Genomic DNA, 602 nt, shown 5'->3' on the forward strand with positions numbered 1-602 from the left:
ACATGGCACTGACAGGCGAGAAATAAAAAGAAAGAATTCAAGGGTTCTTCTCTGCCTTCAGTAGGAAAAAGGGAAGCATAAAGTGGCCCTCATGTTAAGAAGAGACAGTGGAGGACACAATACATTTTTGGTAGCATGGGAGAAATCGGCCAGGGGGAGGAAAGAGCTCCTTGCGGCATCACCAGGGGCAGTCTGTGAAGGAGGGTTCCGAGTCAAGAACAGCTAGAAGCAAGGCATTGCCAGAGACCAAACCCAAGGTTTAAAGACCCCAGGGAGCAAAAGGTGGCTTCTCATCAGTGTTGAGTGTCCTTCAGAATCACCTGTCATCACGCCGGGGGTGGTGGAGGTGGAGGAGGGCCTCAAGCCTCAGAGACTGATTTAGGTAGGTCTGGGCTGGGGCCAATAAGTGTGCAAGTCATCACCTGGGACGGTGCCAGTGCTGCCAGTACTGTAGATAGACACATTTTTGCAGGAAAGTGTGGTCGACATTCAAAACTAAAATATTATAGGAAACTCCATGTTCCTTTATAAGGCCATGCACTGCTATATTGTGTTAAGCTTCTTTGTAGAAAATAATGTTGACTTGCTCACAGGTGAGAAGC

This window comes from Canis lupus, chromosome 5 (genome assembly GCF_048164855.1).
Source record: "Canis lupus baileyi chromosome 5, mCanLup2.hap1, whole genome shotgun sequence".
NCBI lineage: Eukaryota > Metazoa > Chordata > Mammalia > Carnivora > Canidae > Canis > Canis lupus.